Raw genomic sequence first — 20302 nt, 5'->3', positions numbered from 1 at the left:
CAACAAGAGAGTGTAGAGTATGCATTTATCTATTACGTTATGTGATCAATGTTGAGAGTGTCCACTAGTGAAAGTGTAATCCCTAGGCCTTGTTCCTAAATACGCTATCGCTTGCTTGTTTCTTGTTTTCTTTGCGTTACTACTTCGTTGCATTGCCACTTGCTCATACTTATTTATACCACCTGTATTTCACTATCTCTTCGCCGAACTAGTGCACCTATTAGGTGTGTTGGGGACACAAGAGACTTCTTGCTTTGTGGTTGCGGGGTTGCATGAGAGGGATATCTTTGACCTCTTCCTCCCTGAGTTCGATAAACCTTGGGTGATCCACTTAAGGGAAACTTGCTGCTGTTCTACAAACCTCTGCTCTTGGAGGCCCAACACTGTCTACAAGAATATAAGCACCCGTAGACATCAGGTGTCGATGAAGCCCGTCCTCTCCCCATTCCTGCGGGCAGTGGAGGTGTGGTAGATCTCCACGGAATCCCAGAAGCACGACGGCGTGGTGGTGGTGGTGGTGGAGGAGAAAAGCTGCAGGGCTTCGCCTAAGCCGGAGCAGACTATCAGTGGGAGAGAGAGGCGGCCAGAGGTCAAGGGGTGAAGGAGGGCTGCACCCCCTGCCGCCTGCCCTCTTTATATAAGGGGGGTGCGGCCAGGGATGGCTTGGCCCCTCCTCCAAGGCCTATGGCCGGCGGCCAAGATGGGAAAAGGGGGAAACTTCCCCGCCAAGTTGATCCCCCTAGGGTTTTGGCCGGCTGGGCCTTGGGGGGCATGTGCCCCTGGCCCATTAGGTTAGGGGGCATCCCCTCGGCCCATGTTAGGCCTCCTAGGGTCGTGGGCCCACTGGTGGGACCCCCGGAACCTTCTAGAACCTTCCCGATCTTCCACCGAAAAAATCCCGAACTTTTCCGAAACCTAGAAATCAACTTCCCTTATATGAATCTTAGTCTCCAGACCATTCCGAACCTCCTCGTGATGTCCTGGATCCCATCCGAGACTCCGAACAAATTTCGGTCTCCATCTCATATTCCGAATCTACTTATGCGACATCGAACATTAAGCGCGTCACCCTACGGTTCGTGAACTATGCAGACATGGTCGAGACTCCTCTCCGACCAATAACCAATAGCGGGATCTGGAGATCCATAATGGCTCCCACACATTAAACGATAACTTAGTGATCGATTGAACCATTTACATACGATACCGATTCCCTTTGTCACACGATACTTTACTTGTCCGAGGTTCTATCATCGGTATCTCCATACCTAGTTCAACCTCGTTACCGACAAGTACTCTTTACTCGTACCATGGTATGTCATCTCTTGTGACCTATTCATATGCTTGCAAGCTAATCAGACGACATTCCACCGAGAGGGCCCAGAGTGTATCTATCCGTCATCGGGATGGACAAATCCCACTGTTGATCCATATGCCTCAACTCACACTTTCCGAATACTTAATACCATCTTTATAACCACCCATTTACGCAATGGCGTTTGATGTAATCAAAGCATCCTTCCGGTGTAAGTGATTTACATGATCTCATGGTCGAAGGACTAGGTAACTATGTATCGAAAGCTAATAGCAAATTGAACTTATGACTTGATCTTATGCTACGCTCATTTGGGTGTGTGTCCATTATATCATTCAACCAATGACATAACCTTGTTATTAATAACATCCAATGTTCATGGTCACGAAACCATGATCATCTATTAATCAACAAGCTAGTTATACAAGAGGCTTACTAGGGACTCCTTGTTGTTTACATAACACACGTGTATCAATGTTTCGGTTAATACAATTATAGCATGGTATGCAAACATTTATCATAAACACAAAGATATTATAATAACCACTTTATTATTGCCTCTTGGGCATATCTCCAACAATATTCATATATGTCTTTAAAATATGAAGGTTGATGTTTATGTGACGGTCCAATGTTTTAAATGGTGGACCTCATCGTTAAATCATATGTAAGTCAGTTGATATCTAGTAATACTTTGCTATTCATTGATTAAGCTATGTTTCAAATACTTGCCGTGTTAAATTGTTATGCATGCATAGAGCAAAGTTTTTGTCAAAGTTTTTTATCGCTTCTATACTACGTTTGAGTTGTTTGAGGACAAACAACAAGCTAAGCTTGGGGGAGTTGATGAAGGGTTTTGGTGCCCAAGAGGCAATAATAAAGGAATATTTATTATCACCAATCTATGTTCATGGTAATGTTTATATACCATGCTTATTGTATTATCCGAAAACATAATACATGTGGGCAATATGAACACAATGTGTCCCTAGTATGCCTCTATACTAGTTCATGAAATAAATGTTGGTTATTGGTTTCCATAGCCATGGACATAGTTTCACTTATTAGCGAGGTCATATTTTTAAGGAGAATAATATGACGGACTTGACCTAATCAAAGCGTAGCAATTGATCGTGTTACATAGTTCTAATTGTGAAGCTTTGATCTATACTATTCCTTTGTTGCAAACGTCACTTCATAATTGGGTGATTATAAAGTTATCTCGCATGTATGTTATCAAGAGTGGGATTTGTCCATCCAAGTAACAGAAAGATATTCTCTGGGCCCTCTCGCTAATACACACTCAATTACTTGCAAGCCCATGATTAGGTCGCATGAGGGTGCAGTATTACGACGAGAAATAGTACTTAACGGTAACAAGATAAGAACAAGGTATTAAGGTACCAATGATCAAATCTCGGGTAACTAAGATAATGCAGGACATGGGAATTATATATGAATGACATACGCGGTTCCCTCGATAAGATCATCGTTGAATATGTGGGGTTAATATGGATCTCTAGATCCCTTTATTAACCATTGGATGTGGACATAGTCATATCCGCATAATCGTGAAACCGTAGGGTCACACACTTAAGGTTTGACGCCGCTACGGATAGAGAGATATCAAGTACAGTGTTTTCGTTGTCCCGAATGGATTCGGGGATATCACTGATGGATTCAGAAGGGAGAAAAACATGTAGGAACATATATGGGAAGTATCAGAATGGTTCTGAAAAATTCTAAATTTTTCGGTTGTACCGAAAAGTTCTGGAAGGGGGGAACCCACCTAGCCTAGGCCCGCGTGGGCTCCACCCGCATGCCAAGTGGGCCAGCCGGCCGGCCGCTGTGGACAATTGGGAGAGGGAAAGTCCTCCCTACACTCGGTTTGGATTTTGGAAGTGGGAGGGAGGAGCTTTCCTTTTACTATTCCCATTCACTTGGGGACTTTCTTATTCCCATTCACTTTATTTTCTTTTCAATTAATATAAAATTACACCATAGGGGCTTCCCCTACGGTACAACGGTAAAAAAAACTTTCTTATTTGGATCCAATATGAGTTTGACAAGGTTTGGCCAAGAGTCCAATTAGGATTCGGAGATCCCACGGCCTCTCGGGTTCGAGCCTTTATATACGGGAGCCCGGGGGATGCCCACAACATCACAAGAGCCACGCAGCCCCAAGCTCCCCACGCCCAGTGCCGCCGCTGCCCATCGCCGGCCACCTCGCTGTCGTCGGCCCTCGCCCGTCCTCGTCGAGGTCCTCCTCCGTCATCTGCCGTTTACCTCCGTTGGTCCTCGGGCCTCCGCCGGAACCCTAATTCCGGCATACTACGAAAAGATAGTCCGGGTGAAGCCCTACCATATATTCACTAAGTTCGTCATCACGCCGTCATGACACCGGAGCGATCTCTCTACCTCGACTCCAACCTGCTGGAACAAGAAGGAGCCGATATCGTCAAGCCGTATGTGTGCAGCACCTCGGAGCGCCGCACAAGAGACGAAGTTGATCGAGTTGGATCGCCAACACTAAACGAACCGTGATCGTCTACATCAACACCAACCGTTAAGCTTCCGCACCCGATTTTCAATGGTACACAAATCAAGTTATCGCGTTGTTACATGGTACTTCATCGTTACATGCATCTCCCAGATTAGATCTTGGTGGTTTATTCATTGTTGTGTACATTTTTGTTTGTTTTCTATGCTATGAATCCCTATAGTGGTATCAGAGTTGATTCTATGTGTAGACGCTTTGTAAGATTATAACACGATAGAACATTGTGGGCGTTGGATCTTCTTGCTTGCTACTTTTTAGTTCAATTCACGTTTTTGCGGTATAGCCGAATCGAAGTTGGCTCGGACCGACTTTATGCGTACGCTCACGCGAGAGTGGTCTCACAAGACATGTGGTTTTACACCACGTATGTGATTTACAAGTGTCAGCCTCTTCTACTATAGTAAAAACGGAGTTACACTAGAAAGGAGTAGACTCTCTTTGAAGTTCTACACGGGGCTCACGCGTATGTGACGAAGTTAATGGTCGATCGTTTGAGATTATTGTCATCTCACTCCATCGAACAACCCAGAACGGTTAATAAGAAACTAGCGGATCCACGCTGTGGCTTTGCATAAATAGATGAACGATCTAAGACGTTGCCCCTAGAAGCCGCGTAAAACTTGCTCAACTAAGTAGAGGAACGTCTAACTTGGTTTTGCAGGCGCACCCGTGATATGGTATAGCAATGTCATTCCATTGCATGCATATGTTAATCATATTTTGTCTTGTTCTTATACCAGAGACATTGTGTACGGGAGCCAATGATTATGGGGCCTATGACATTGGAGTTCATGCCATCACGGCAAGACGAAGATCATGACGTGAAGAAAAGGCTATACCATATCACACAGAGCCATGCCGCGAGGCAGATACCCACAACGTCGCCCCTAAGAGGGTAATGATACCTTCGATCCGGATTACGGATTGTAGTATGATAAGTTTTTTCCCTAGAAGACCTAGGTTTAATCGAACCTTGGGAAACACTTATAAATGGTGTAAAGAAAACATCTACAAGACTTGCTAGTGTAGTTTATCTTCAGTTTACCGGACTTATCTAGTTTACTTTTAAGAGGGTTATGTTAAATGATGAAAATAGGCTAGGGTTAAGGTTTCACCTGCAGCTATGCATACATATATATACATATATATAACTGAAGCACATGTGTAATACATAAAATAGAGATAAGAGATTTGTGAGTAGCACATCCGTGAATACTCTTGCCCCTAAAGTCAGAGGTGACAAGATCCTAATGACCCCAACCCGTAGCCCGTGGGGACTACTCACACATAATATCAAGATCAAATACAAAGATAGAAATCATTTTGCAAAATACTTAGATTGAAATCACTATATTCTTACAATGATCGCCGATTCTCAAGGAGATCTCTATTACAATGGTCATGACTATGGCTATGGAGGAGATGAGAGATGGGATGGATGAACTATGGTGCTGGATCTCCTTCGGTGTGGTGCAGATGGATATGGTGGATGACGGCTCTGTTTGGCGACGAATGACTCTCCTTTCAGCGTCGATCCCTTCACGAAACTTATAGGGTTTGACCTCGGGAGTGTGGCAGCACACGGTACGGGTGGGGCTTGCCCGTAACGATGCCCGTTAAAGCCCCTGGAACCGCCTCGTCGAGCATAGTCAACTTTGCCATGTTCCAGACGCGATTTCCTTCAGTAATTGCAGGTCCATTTGTCACTGTGACGTGATTTCCTGCACAACATCCAGAAATAGAAGAGATTGCACATCTTTGCATTAATTAGTAGTTGCAAGTTGAGAGGTTAACTTAGTTAATTTCTTGACTTAGCCAAGGGTTTAACCGCGAGAAAAAGTAGCGTATTTTGCAGCCATCACGTTACGACACATATATGCATCGTCGTCATTGGTGTTGAGACGCTGAGCTTTCGTCCGAAAGAATCCGCAAACCACCCCCGAAAACTCATCCGCTCGGTGTCCCCAAGTTAAACGTCCATGACACTATCTGGGAGTTGTCAAAGCCAAAGCGCCACAAACCCCAGGATCCCCCACCGGCTGCTCCTCACCATCCCCATGACCGAAGAGGGAGACCACTGTCACCGCCACGTTGCCCACCATAGAGCCACCCACGCAGTCCACCTTTCGGGGTCGCCGTCTCGGCATCCCCACGAACTCGAGCCCATGACTTAATCGGCACACCGCAATGTGAATCGGGCAGGGTATGACAACACCATAACCAGCAACCGTTGGAGCAGACGACAACCTAGGGAGGGGATCCGTCCATCGCCATCTAAGGTGCATGCCGTCCGGATGCAGGATCAAACCCCATTAGCTAAGCCGCCGCGCTGTTGCGCCCAGGTTGTTGTTGCCATCCTTAGGATGGGTGAGGCGCGACAGCTAGGGTTTGCTCCTGGCGTCGCCCGTGGTAGCGACACATTTTTTCCTCCGTAGCTGACCTACGGACCAATAGCGTCTTTTTTTCTTCTTCTCTAAAACTGAAGGATCATGCATAGCAACCAGAATACCTCAACATCCATGGTTATTGGTTTGGGCCGTAAAGGTACCCACCGCCCAAGGCCTAAGAAGGTGCCTGACCGTGTAGCGTGTGCCCTCGACGTGAAGCCACGCCTGCTGAAGGTCCAGCTTATGTGGTATATCCTCGACCTTCCAAGAGCTGAACCAAACTCTTGACAGTCTACTTGTTTTTTCAAGCCATGGTTGCTTCAGCCCCATGGGGATGCTCCGGTTTATTTCAGTATGAGTAAATTTCATTGTATACCCCTTATTTTGTCATTTGTAACAATAATTACCCTATTTAGTAGAAAGTTATCCTGTTTATCCCATATAGCAAAACTTGTGCCAATTCTTACCCCATTTAAAATTTGGTGAGTTTCAGTTTTCATAAATATATATCTTCCCACATCTTACGTGTTTTTTTAAGCATAACGTGTTACTTTTTCCTAGACATATTTTATATCCCTAGCGATTTTCGTTCCTAGTACTCACCCGGCTTCGTTGCATCACCATCGCTCGCACAGGGACCTTGCAGCATGGCTTTGAACCTATCTCCCAGCGCTAGCTGGTGATTCAATAGTTGATCCTCTGCCACTTGGCTAAAACATGCGCAGAAGCTAACCCATGTACTGCTGCTACGTGCTAGGTAGTACTAAAAGAAGAATCGTATACGTAATTGTATAAAGGATATATGAAGTGTAATCAATTTATACGTACTTGACTATTACTATAGCAATGAAGGTATTGTGAAAAATCTCAAGTCTGTTTGGCTGTTTTTTTTCGATAAAGGGAATATATTAATATCAAAAAGATACCAATTACACCCAGCCTCTGCAACAACGCACCACCCTAATGGCACTACGGATGCACACAGCCAAAAAAAGGAAAAGAAAACTAAGAAACAAAAGTCCCGCTACAGTATCTCGGGCCTAACAACAACAATACATCCACCGCCAAAACAACACCTGAAATACAGACTCTCCAAAAACGACGCCTCCAAGAAGGGAACAGTGCTCTAACACTGTCGTCGCCCGATCAACGATCTTAGGTTTTCACCCTGAAGATAGTCCCCGCTCTCAAAACAATGCCTCCAACAAGGTCATTGCCAGGCATAACCAGTTAAGGCTAGACCTTGGGTTTTCACCATGAAAGGTAGGACTCTGAACTTCACCTGTGTTGTCGCCCCCACTTTCATACCGCTGCTGTGAAGCCCGGAATACCAAGCAAGTCCCTCAACAGCGCGGAGACTTGAACCTCCCTTAGCTAGTCCTCCCCTCCGGCCTTCATGAACTTCTCTTCTTCCGAGCTTTCATCATGGATCCATAGTCACTTGATGTCAACACGGAAAAAGAGCTTCGCGTCGCTCCCTCCGAGAACCAATCGGTCGGAATAAAAGCATGGGTGCGCACGACCGAATACCACCGATCCGGCAAACTCCGGGCAAAAAGCACTCGTTACATTCGCCGGCGGAGCCTTCCGGAACTCAACACTCCGGCTAGATCACGAGTCCAGGCCTTCGGTAGGTCTTCCTCTTCACGCAAGAGAGACCCTAGGACCACCGCCTTTATTCAGGTCGGACCCCCACGTCGGCGACCATCCTGGGCTGGCCACTCCAACCCTCCACCGGCGACTCCATCGCCGGCTTCCATGCATCTCAATCTCGCCGCCGGAACGCGGTGATAGATCGATAGATCCACCACCACCAACCGCATGCCGACCCTCTCCGGCGAAGAAGAGGGCCACCTCCACCGTCGTACCCAAGGCTGCTGCCCCGGGCGACCTCGTGTCGCGGGTGAAGCCCGAGATCGCCTCCACTCACCGGCGAGAGGCGGGGGAAAATGGCGCAGGCCATGGGCCTGGCCGCCGCCCACCACCAGCCCCTGCCGGAGTGCTGCGGAGAGCCGACGGGAGGAGGGCGCAGGCAGACCGCCGCCGCCCATCCCAACCGCGCCGGCCGATCCACCAGGGGAGAGCCGACGGGAGAAGGGGGCGCAGCGCAGGCCGCCGTCGCCCATCCCATCCGCACGTCCGCCATGCTCGAGGGAGGGAGATCCGGCCGCCGTCCACCATGCGTCGACGAGGAAGGGCCCCCGCCGCCGCCACGCCCCGTGGGTCTTTGCCCCGGCGGCGCTACCGGCGGCGGCGGCGGCGGCGGCTAGGGCTGGGAGGCTGGGGGTACGGGAGAGGCGGCTAGGGCTGGGAGGCTCACGTTTGGCTGTTAACAGGGCCTGCTAGGTGAGAGATTGGAAGGGTCTTCGCGATAGGAGGTAGGTGAGAGCGAGAGCGGAAACGAGCCCTTCGTCGCCGCCGCCACCATCACACCATTGGACTCCACCGCCTCCCACCCACCAGGTTTCTCGCACCGCTGGGCTCCGGAGGGGAGCCCAGAATCGGTGTCGTCGGCGTCGCCGCGGCGGCAGGAGCACGTCTCCGGGCTCGGCATCTCATCGACGTCGTCGGGCGGGAGCGTGGCGCCACGGCCGGAGGTGAGGGAGATGGTGCCACCGGAGGGGAGGACGAGGGTCCAAGACCGTCTGGTTTGGGAGATGCCCAAACCTTCGAAAGGTAAGCAGTGGACTAGGAGGATTGAAGCGAGGAAGGAGGCTGGCGCGTCGGGCTGGGGCGCGTCGGCGCCGGAGATGAGAGGCCTGTGTTTCCGGTGCTACTTGCCGGGGCACAGGAAGAAGGATTGCTCGAACGCCGAGGTTTGCATGAGGTGCTGGCAAAAGGGGCACCCGGCGTCGGACTGCAAGCGCCCGCGTAGCCCATCCTCGGAGGAAGAGCTGCGGCAGCTCGCCCTCGCCAAGATGGCCCGCCGCAGGGCGCCGAAGCGCGAGCAGCGGGGTCCTGTGGGTGGGAGGGGCATGAGGCCGCCCTCCCCGCCCCCACCGCCGCCGCCACCACCACCCCAGGCTTCGCCCACGCCGCCGCCGCCGCCACCACCCCCGGTCTCTTCAAGGTTGCCGCCCATGAGTGCGTGGCCGCCGCTAGCGGTGGCTCCGGTGCGGGAGCCACCTCGGGAGTTCGACGCGGGTCTGGAGGCGAGCCAGCCCCTGCTGTGTGTGGTCCGGCGCACGGCAGCCATGTGCGACCTGGAGCAGAGGCTCCAGCTCGCTATGGTGGTCACCGTTGGTGGCAGGAGGCCGGCCGTGTCCTGTGAGCAAGTGGAGGCTGCGCTGAGGTGGCGCGGAGTGCCGGAGGGTGCGGTCTCAGTGCACGCCTACGCGCTGGAGGATTTTCTGGCGGTTTTTGCGTCCAGTGAGCTGAGGAACCATGTGGCGGCCATGTCGCCGGTGTTGGTCGCGGGTGCGCCGCTCTCCTTCCGCCCATGGAACAGACAAGCCCAGGCGCAGCTGGTGCCTATGCGTACCCAAGTGGCTCTGATCCTGGAGGGGCTGCCGCCGCATGCCTGGGATACGGCGGTGGTCGAGGACCTGCTCGGGCGGAGCTGCGCGGTAGACACGGTGGCACCGGAGACAAAGGCGAGAAGTGATCTGGCGCTCTTCAAGTTGACGGCATGGACCTCTGACTTGGAGGCGATCCCGGTGGCGAGGTTGCTGGCGGTGCCGGAGCCTGCCTCGGGCGAGGGTGTGCGCGCGGCGGGGAGTGGTGCGCGGCGGGAGGAAATCGCTACGCTCCAGTACTGTATCCTTATCCGTGTCGTCAGAGTGGAGGAGGAGGTGTGCGTCGACGTCGCTGCCGCTCCGAACGCTGCTGGGCGCGGCCACGGTGGTTCGAGGGAGTCCGGTGGAGGAGGTGGTGAGGGCGGCGGAGGTAGCAGCGGTGAGGCAAGGACTAGGAGGGTCACCAGGGACCTTGCCTGGAGGCGCGGTGTGCCGGACCGTCGTCGCGGCCCGGGAGGAGGAGCTGCGGCTCAGCTCGGTGCGGGGCCGACAATGGCGGCGCCGGCGCCGGTGAGGTCGTGGGCCCTGCCGGCGATGGGCAGCCCCGCGCCCTTGGCCGTTCAAACGGGCTGCATGAGTCCAAGTCAAAAGGTGGCGCTGGCCCCGCAGGAGACAGTGGCGACAATGCTTTTGCCAGAAAAGGAAACTTTGACCACAGCGGAGGCGGTTAAAGGGAAAGGCGAGGTGGAGTTGATGGGACCGGTCGTGGAAAAGCTACCAATTGGAGGAGAGGAGCCACAGGCGGGGCGCTGCGTGGCAGTTCCGCATGCGGGCGATCCCGTGGTGGACCCGCCAGAGTGGGAGGATGCACATGATTCGCTGGCGGATCCCGAGGTGGCCGAGCCTGGCGCTGATCCCGTGCTGTCTGGGTCTCCGATCGCTGCGGATCCCAAGCGTGGCAGCGTGCCCATGCAGGAGAACGAGGGACCGTCGAGTACGGAGGTGCGTCACTCGAGTACGGAGGTGGGTCCCAGCTCGGCCTCGTCTCCAACGTTCACGGACGTGGCGAGCGTGGGTTCTGGTGTGCCGATGGGGCAGGAGGACCAATACGTCCGGATTCCGATCTCGGGTGGGTCCCGCGGTGTAGATGGGGTGGCGCAGCATAGTCAGGGCGTCTCCGTGCTCTCCAAGGCTGCTTTGAACAGCTGTAACAGCCCTCTTGAGTCCGGTTCGGAGTGCACCTCATACACGGGGCTCAACTCCCAGATGCAATTAGTCCCATGGAGGTTGGCTCATCAGCTTGAGTTGGAAGGGGAGAACCGGTCCAGGACGTTGGAGGCAGGGACAGACGAGTTAGAGACTACCCGTGTGCAGGAGCTGAGAGAGCTGGCCAGAGTCAAGAGTTTCTGCTCTTCCATTCTGAAGACCCTTGCTCCGCCGCTGTTGCAGGAGGTTGAGAAGGCCACCGGACTGAGGGCAGACGCTGAACCCTTCACGCCAAAGCGAGTGACGCGCAGATCGACGACAGCCTTGGCTAGCACGCAAGTCAAGATGGCATCGACTGCGGAGAGCTCGCTGCTTAAGGCGCTAGGTTTCTGCCCGGAGAGCCTCACAGTTAGCGATGATGATCTGAGACGTTTCAAGGAGCTCTTCGACTCGCCGATCCGCAACGCGCATCTCCGAGTCCTGGCAGCCATCTTTGGCAAGGAGCTTCCTTCGAGCTTTGAGAGAGAGAGAGTTGCACTGCGTGAGGGCAGTGCCGGCGCACTGAGGTGCGGTGGAGCTTTGGAGTCCGGAGTAGCAGGTTTTCCTATGGATTACACCTTCGAGATTCTGTGCTGGAACGTTCGAGGTCTGAACGATCCAGCCAAGAGGGATGCAGTGCGTGAGTTTGTAGCCAGCCTTAGGGTGAGTGTGGTGTGCCTCCAGGAGACGAGGCTTGATGTAATTGATGATTTCCTTGTTATGCAATGTCTAGGGCCATCGTTTGATGGTTATGTGTTTTTGCCTGCGGTGGAGACGAGGGGAGGGATCCTCCTAGCCTGGAATAAGTCCATTGTGGACATCGAACGTGTGAGCTTCGACGACTATGCGGTCACGGGGGAGGTGATCCCTCGGGATAATAATAGATGGTGGATTACCACCGTGTATGGGCCGCAAACAAACGAGGACAAGTTGAGTTTCCTCCGTGAGCTTGCGGAGAGGAGGAGTTTATGCCCGGGGCCGTGGCTGCTCTTAGGGGATTTTAACATGATCATGTACGCGGAAGAGAAGAATAACGATCGCTTGGACAGAGGCATGATGGCAAGGTTCAGGAGTTTCGTTCAGGAGCATGAGATCAAAGACCTTTACCTTCATGGGAGGAGGTTCACCTGGAGTAGCGAGAGAGAGGTGCCCACACTTACCCGTATTGACCGAGCGTTTGCTTCAGTGGACTGGGACCTCATGAACCCGGACTCCATATTGCAGGCGCTTTCTTCCTCGGTGTCGGATCATGCACCGATACACCTTTCGCTAAGCGCGGCGTTTAGACCAAAGAGAAGGTTCAAGTTCGAGGCCTTCTGGCTAAACCTTGAGGGGTTCGAGGAGGCTCTTAGAGAGGCTTGGGTATGTGACCCTAACATTGTGGACCCCTTTAGACGCCTGGATGCCTTGTTCCGCAATGCGGCGGAGTTCTTCCAAGCGTGGGGCGAGCGGAAAGTGGGCAATATCAAGCTAAAGATAGCCATGGCCAACACCTTGATCCTAAGATTTGACGTGGCGCAAGAAGTGAGAACGCTCACACATGCGGAGGCGTGGCTGAGGAGAACGCTTAAGCATGTGGTGTTGGGGTTGGCATCCCTTGAACGCACGATTGCGAGGCAAAGGTCGAGAATCAGGTGGCTACGTGAGGGCGACGCTAACACAAAGCTTTTCCATGCGGTGGCTAATGGGAGGAGGACCAAAAATTACATTGCCTCGGTGAGAGTAGGGGAGGAGACGGTCACTACACAAGAGAGGAAAAGTGAGGTTTTCACTGAGGCTTTTGACAGCCTGATTGGGCGCATTCAAAATCGGGAGCATACACTAAACCTTGAGGCTTTAAACATCCCCGTAGCGAACCTGAACGACTTGGACTCCATGTTCACGGAGGAAGAGGTTTGGAACACCATTCGAGAGATGCCAGGAGACAGAGCGCCGGGGCCAGATGGGTTCACCGGCGCTTTCTACCAGAGAGCATGGCCCATCATAAAGCCAGACATCCTCGCTGGGCTTATGAAGCTGTGCGTGGGCGACGGGAGGGGATTTGCCCGGCTAAACCGTGCTTTGATCACCCTCATTCCTAAGAAACCGGATGCTATGGAGACCAAGGATTTCAGGCCTATAAGCCTGGTGCATAGCTTTGCAAAACTGTTCTCAAAAATCATCGCCAATCGGCTTAGGCCGAGGCTTGGAGAGTTGGTGAGCATGAACCAATCCGCATTCATCAAACACCGGAGTTTGCATGATAACTTTGTGCTTGTGAGACAAGTGGCCAGGAAAATTAACTTGAGAAGGCAAACTGGAGTTTTGTTAAAACTTGATATAGCCCGTGCCTTTGATTCGATCTCATGGAGCTTTTTGTTTGAGGTTCTGAGGAAAATGGGGTTTGGCGACAGATTCCGGAAGTGGATAGCACTGCTGCTGTACACGGCAAACGCGAGGGTTATGGTGAATGGTGTGCCGGGAGATCGAATTTATCATGGGAGAGGCTTGAGACAGGGCGACCCCACGTCGCCCATGCTCTTTGTGGCGGCCATGGAGACCCTCTCCGCCATGATCACCAAGGCGGCGGCGGAAGGACTGTTCGAGGCTTTGGCGTCGATCTCACCCCTTCAAAGAATCTCGGTGTATGCCGATGATGTTGTCATCTTCATCAAACCGGAGTGTAGGGAGCTGTGGGCGGTAAGACATATGCTCAGCTTGTTTGGAGAGGCCTCGGGCCTGCGAGTAAACTTCCGAAAGACGACGGCCACCTTGATTAGAGGGACACATGAGGAGGAGGAAAAGGCTACTCGGATACTGGGATGTGAGCTTGCGAGATTCCTGATCCGATACCTTGGACTCCAATTGGCGCTCAGACCCCTTTCCAGAGCAGAATGGCAGCCACTGCTGGACCAGGTCACCAAGTGCGTACCCTCATGGCAAAGAGGACTCATCAGGAGAGAGGGAAGGCTTGTCCTCATTAACTCTGTAGTGGCGGCGAGAGCGGTACACCAAATGGTGGTTGCGGAGGCACCATTGTGGCTTTTGGAGGACATAAACAGATGGATGAGGGCTTTCTTTTGGGCTGGCAAGGAGGAAGTCCAAGGAGGCCAGTGCCTAGTGGCCTGGAAGAGCATATGCAAGCCAAAGGAGTTCGGCGGGCTGGGTGTGAAAGATTTGAGCTTGCAGGGGCTCGCCTTGAGATTGCGATGGATGTGGCTTAAACGCACGGACCCAGAGAGGCCGTGGCAAGGTCTACCAGGGTTGAAGGATCCCCTGGTGACGGGAGTGTTCCAGAGCCTGGCGCACTTCAGCGTAGGAGACGGACGGCTGACCTACTTCTGGAGAGATAGATGGATTTGTGGATACACAGCGGAGGAGATGGCGCCAGAGGTCTTTGCCAAGGTTACGACTAGGAGGAAGAACACTAGATTAGTGGCGGAGGCTTTGCAGGGAGATGTTTGGATTGATGACATTTCAGGAGAGATGACGGTTGAGCTCTGGGGTCAATGCCTAACTCTGTGGGAGGCAGTCGAGACCGTGGAGAGAGACACTTCCAGACCAGACCATATCTCCTGGAAAGGCTCGGAGTCAGGAGCATACACGGCTAAGTGCACTTATAAGATGCTCTGCCATGGGAGTGTGCGTTGGAGTATGAGCACACTGGTTTGGAGTTCCTTTGCACCCATGAAGTGCAAGATTTTCATATGGCTGGCCTTGAAATATCGCCTGTGGACTTCTGACAGGAGAGCGAGACACGGACTGCAAGAGAATCCGGATGCATGTTATACATGCCTACAGGAGGAGGATAGCGTTGACCATATTTTCACCCTATGCCCTTATGCGAGACAGGTTTGGTTCAGAGTGCTACAAAGCGCGAAGCTACGGATTGCCGACCCTGGAGCTTCAGGCAATCTACAGAGATGGTGGACGGAGGCCCGCAAGCGAGTGAGGAGGATTGATAGGAAGCGCTTTGACTCCATGGTCATAGGCACGACTTGGATGTTATGGAAGCAGCGAAACGTGAGGGCTTTCGGCAATGAGAGGGAACAGAAGTCGGTGGACCAGATGGCGGGTCAGATCAGAGATGACTTCCACCTTTGGGATAGCGCCAGGAGAGGAGGGATGTTGGATATAGCGAGAGAGTAGGCCTAGGCGGAGGGCGGGTGGCGTGTGTGTGTGTTCGCAGCGCCTTGGTGCTGTTCTTTTAATTTGGTACTCTTTTCTCTTCTATAAAGATAAGGCACGTTTTGCGCGTGCTCTCGAAAAAAAAAGACGCACGTGCTCTCGAAAAAAAAAGACTATTACTATAGCGTGCTCTAGCTAGATAGCTAACCAGTTAGCGTTTAGCAGTGTCCAGACGACAAACGACGATGGTGTTGTAGTTCGCCCATGAGCTCTTGTCATACAAGAATAGTACATAAGTTCACATATTTCGTTCGTTAATGGATGGGAGAATACTGCTATTGTCATGGTGTGACCACTGTCAACACAAGTGATGGCGAAGTTGCCTTATAAGAAGACTACATGAATCGACGTACTTCAGAAATGGATGGCAGAACCATGCTTAAGTTTAAATAAGGTAAAAATTGGCATAGATATCGTTAAATGGTGTAAGAGTTGGTACAAGTTTTACTAAATGGGGTAAACCAGGAGAATTTCTACTAAATGAGATAATTTCTATCACAAATGATATACTATGGGGTAAAAATTGGAATTTACTCTTTCAATATTAATTTGCGCTAGAAACAACTACTTACATAATCGACTTGTGAACTGCCTATGTAGTAGTACTTGACATCTTTATGTAGCAGTACAACAGCTCTTATTATTCAGCTTCTACTTTTCGGCACTGCTTGCTTGTGTGTACATTTATCCGGCGTACGCAGGAGGTACAGGGCACACTAGAGTCTTTTCCTCTGCTATTTGCCATCTGCGACAATCAGGACATTTCGGTTGCCGACGCGCTGTATCAAAACTCCCTGCAAGTCCGTTTTCGTCGTTCCCTTGATCCGGAGGGTTTGCGACAGTGGGTTGATATGCAACGAATCATGGCTGGGGTCAACCTCACCAATGGACAAGACAAGATCTCTTGGCACCTGGAACAGTCCGGATCATACTCGGTCAAATCTATGTACTCTATGCTTTCGAGGGGCACCACTATTGCACACTCCAAAGACTTGTGGGAAGCCACGGTGCCGTTAAAAATCAAAATCTTCTCCTGGCAGTTAGCGCTTGACAAGCTGCCCTCGGGGCTGCAGATCCTTACTCGACACGGCCCGTCCAATGGCCATTGTGCTCTGTGCGGTGCGCCGGAGGATGCTAGCCACATTTTCTTTTCCTGCTCCTTGGCGACCTTCGCGTGGGCAGTCACGCGCCAGCTGCTCGGGTGCAACTGGCGCCCCGCCAATTTTGCACAATTTCACGCCATCCTCTCCAGCTTCTCGGGCTATCCCAGAAAACTGCTGTGGATCCTTTTCCTTGCCCAATCTTGGGCGTTGTGGAATGTTCGCAATAAACTTGCTATTGAAAAGAAAACTATCTCTAACCCAGCTGACATTATTTACAAAATCATCATTTTTTTGCAGCTGTGAAGCCTAAAATGCAAGCCAAGAGAAAAGGAGGGCATAAGCTAGATGGCACGCGAGCTAAGGGAGCTGTACGCGTCGCTCAAGCCAGCATCGACGTGATGGAGTAGTCCGTGCCACGGTGCGGGTCCGAGGACGGTCTCGACTTCATGGAGGCCCTTTTATGTTCTGTTAGCTTTTGGCACTTTGCCTTGCCATCCTTGAAACTCTTAGCCATGTGTGCCGATGTTTATGGTGGCCAAGCTGTAATGCCCAGCAGTTTGTATCTGAATCTTTGATACCGTGTTGGCTTTATTAATTTAAAGTCGGGCAAATCTTTGCCTATTATCTAAAAAAAGTACAGGGCACACTTAACACGGTTGCGAACAAGTTCAGTACAACTGGTTGACGCTTGACAGACGACCCAACTGCAGCTTAGGCGGAGCTTCCGGTTCCCTTGGGGTGCGCTTTGGGAGGCTTCACGATGAGAACGGGGCAGCTCGCATGGTGGGCGAGGTAGTCGCTCACGCTGCCCAGCAACGCCCTGCAGCGCCACGAAGCATCGAACCACAAAAAAGGTCAGGTCAGGCGATTGATTTATCACAACGTACTACTCCACGGCCAGTGCTCAGTGCGTACCTCTTGATCATGCCGAGACCGCGGCTGCCGAGGACGAGCAGGTCGGCGTGCATCTCCTCCACGGCCTGGCAGATGGCCTCCTTCGGGTCGCCCTCCACCACCGCCGCCTTGGCCGTCACCTGCCTCTGCGCGCACACCTCCAGCGCGCGGGCCACCACCTTCCGAGTGTTCTCCTCCTGCGTCTTCTTCATGGATTCCACAGCCGTGGGCGGAATGTAGGCCAGGCCTGATCAAGCTCAAGCGCAGCACCAAGCGCGTCAACCAACGCAAATGGAATTGAAAGAAGAGTGTGTGAGCTCGTTGTAGCGGTCGATACCGTGGGCGGCGACGGGGTAGACGAAGTGGTCCGCGGGGTGCTGGGCGTGGACGACGACGAGCGACGCGCCGGGGTGGTGCCGGACGACGTGGTCCAGCGCCCACGACAGCGCGTGCAGGCTCTCCTCGCTCGCGTCCACGGCCACCACCACCTTCGTCATCGTCGCGGCGCCCGCCGTCTCCCGAGAGGCCTCCGCGCCTCCGCCAGCAGGCGTCACGCCGCTCGCCACCGCTCTCTCTGGTTCCATGGCGTCGCTCTCGCTGTCAGTAAGACCGGCCGGCCTCGTGCCTGGGGATCACTGCCTCCATCCCATAAATATAGGTGCGCGAATTCAGCGTGGCACCGCTTTTGGATGTGGACGGCACGAGATATAGAGATGTGATGAGCGAGGCGTACGCGGTGGCTTTTGTTCCGCTCTGTATGCTTGTGACACTCTCGCCGAACTTGCGTCGGCGGTGCAGTTGGCGGCTGGTTTCCTTCAGCCGTTGCGCGCCGGCGCGTGTGCAGGTGCTCCAGTTCCAGCCCACGGTTTGCCTGCCCGCAGAAACCCTGTCTTGCCAGTTGCCACCTCGAACCCATGCGCACGGGTGGTCTCCAGGTTGGTGATGGCCCCGGCCGGTTCCGGTGCACCCGCTCGTCCCAACTCCCAGCGCAGGATGATGTCCTCAAGCCTTTGGCTCACATAGGGCCAGTAAAAAAAGGCCGTTTGCTTACTCGGAATAAGAGCATCTCCAGTCGCGTCCCTCAAAAAACATCCGGCACAAATGATTTGGAGCACGTTTAGGACCGCGCCAGACAAAAAGAGACTGAAAATCTGTACAAAAAAGAGCCGCGTCCCTCAAACAACGTCCGGATACATGCATTTTAATAGAGGGAACCACTCCATGTGGGAAAAGTAGGTGAGAGAAAGTATGGGAAAAGAGAATGACATGTGGGGAGAAGGGGATGCATGCATGCGTCCGGACGCTATTTTTGCGTCCGGACTCTGTACATAGAGTCTCTAACGGGAACGCCGAACATAAAATGAGGCACTATTTAGCTTTGGGGGACGCGACTGAACCGCGTTTTTCTCCATTTCTTGTCCGCCGTCCCCCAAACATCATTTGGGGGACGCGACTGGAGATGCTCTAATGTCTGGGCTAATCGGTTCTCAAAACACTCCTAGGATAGACCCGGAAGGAACGCCCAAATCAGCATTTCCAGCCGGCATGTTCAGTTTTCGTGAGATTTTTCGCGCGGGCGTGTAACGGTTGCACGCGTGGAGAAGCGCGGGAGACACCGCGGTTTTCCACCACCCTCTCTCTCTCCACTTGTAGTCACCAGTTTCACTCCATCTCTCTCCACTTGGCTCTCTCACTGACACACGCGACCGTCCCATCAACCGCCTCCATGGCCTCCTCGCCTGCTTCGCCCCCAGCACCGACGAATCCCGCCGCCCCGATCGTCACCCGCCCGAACTCTGAGCGGCTGCGGATGATCCGGGAGTACAAGGCAAGCGGCCTCCGCGATGCGGCGACGCCAATTGAGCCCGATCGAGTACCGGTCTGAAATCGCACGTCTCCCATTGCTTTGAGGCCCATCAGGAGGGGGACGAGGAGCGTCGCCGTGGCCGCAGTCCACATCGCCGGGATTCGACCATCGAATCCCGAGATGGGGGTTTTTCAACCCCTAAACCTAGGGTTTGCTTCCGCCAGGGCGGCGAGTGCAGAAGGCTCCAGCCGGGAGATGGAGCCTCAGCCGGTGTTCCCCGCTACCCCGATGCGCATGAGGATGCCATGGGGCCAACCGCGTCCGGGTGCTCCCAATTCCACGCCGCCCTTCGGCCGACTACGGGCATGCCGGCAACCCTCCGCCCCATCAGTGCTCCGTCCTCTGACCGTTGCTCCGGCGCCGCCGCCTCCTCCAGGATTTGGGTTGGGAAGTGGTGGAGCACATGCCGACGCCAGTGCGTAGCCTCCTCCTCCGACGGGCCCGCTAATGCACCATCCAATTGTAAGTACTCCACCCCTTCCAAATCGGTATGTGGTATGCCAATGTAGATTCGATTGATGTCAATGTGCATTGCATGTTAGTCAGAAGCATGGCAATGACAAGGTTGCCTCAACCAAATTGTTTCAATTGACATGTCAGTGATGAGTAGGATGTATGTCATGCTTGTCATTGCCAACATTCATCATACTCATCATTGGCATGCTTGTCGTTGACATGCAGATGCACATTGGCAATGACAAGCATGTCATGCTTGTCATTGGCATTGTTGCCGAAGAGCTTGTCATTGTCATGATGATGACACAAGGTTGCTTGAACCAAATTGGCTTTGCCATTCTTGTCATTGCCATGTTGATGATGAGCTTGTCATTGCCAATGTGCATCGGCATGGCAATCCCAAGCATGCCATTGGAGCTCACCATGCCAATGATTCAGTTACAGCTGGGTATAGGCAGCCCGGCCCGAACGGCCCGGCCCGACTCGGCCCAAAAATTTCATGTTGGGCTGGGTCGAGCTTGCACTTCGGGCCGGGCTTGGGCCGGATTTCGAGCTCGAACGTCAGGCTCGGGCTTACAGTTTGCGCAATTTAGGCAAGGATCGGGTCAGGCCAGCCAGGCCGGGCCAGGCTTTTACTCATTTGGGTCGGGTTCGGGCTCAATTTCTAGGCCCGACAGTGGGCCGGGCCGGGCTCGGGCCTGAGTTTTTTACCTTCAGGAATTTCTAGGCCCAACCCAAGGTATTCCCAGGTGTAGATTCGGTATAGCTCACTCTTCTCATTTGCATGGCATCTGCAGAATTGGGCCTTCCTGGAAACCTTCCCGGAGGGGCCGATAGGGGAGGCATGCGACAT

General features: G+C 52.8%; 1 pseudogene; it reads right to left on the bottom strand.

Annotated features, from left to right (window-relative positions):
- Positions 1-16943: 16943 nt before the first annotated feature.
- LOC124697491 lies at positions 16944-19085 on the bottom strand (annotated as a pseudogene).
- Between the last annotated feature and the right edge of the window lie 1217 nt (positions 19086-20302).

Source organism: Lolium rigidum, chromosome 3, assembly GCF_022539505.1.
Source record: "Lolium rigidum isolate FL_2022 chromosome 3, APGP_CSIRO_Lrig_0.1, whole genome shotgun sequence".
In the NCBI taxonomy this organism is placed as follows: domain Eukaryota; kingdom Viridiplantae; phylum Streptophyta; class Magnoliopsida; order Poales; family Poaceae; genus Lolium; species Lolium rigidum.
This window is presented reverse-complemented; position numbering and strand designations above follow the sequence as displayed.